Raw genomic sequence first — 242 nt, 5'->3', positions numbered from 1 at the left:
ACACACACACACACACACACACACACACACACACAGCTCTGTGTGGAAGCTCAGCCTCCATTAGCATAAGACCAACAGACGCACAGTCGCTCCCTGGAGTCCTGTTTCTTTGGAGGAAGTCGTTACAAACATCCATCAGCAACAGGGCGTTCCCATCAGGGCGAGAGAGGGAGAGAGAGAGAGAGAGGGAGAGAGGGAGAGACAGAGACAGAGAGAGAGAGAGAGAGAGAGAGAGGGAGAGA

The 242-nt window shown here is 53.3% G+C and overlaps 1 protein-coding gene across 1 annotated transcript in view; it reads right to left on the bottom strand.

The window, feature by feature from the left end:
* The window catches only part of LOC111233731 (carbohydrate sulfotransferase 8-like), a 36013-nt gene that overhangs the window by 26047 nt on the left and 9724 nt on the right, over window positions 1–242 (bottom strand). The window lies entirely within an intron of this gene.

The sequence above is a fragment of the Seriola dumerili genome, unplaced genomic scaffold (genome assembly GCF_002260705.1).
Source record: "Seriola dumerili isolate Sdu_G_001 unplaced genomic scaffold, Sdu_1.0 BDQW01000417.1, whole genome shotgun sequence".
NCBI lineage: Eukaryota > Metazoa > Chordata > Actinopteri > Carangiformes > Carangidae > Seriola > Seriola dumerili.
The sequence above is the reverse complement of the archived record's forward strand: the minus strand, read 5'-3'. Positions and strand labels throughout refer to the sequence as shown.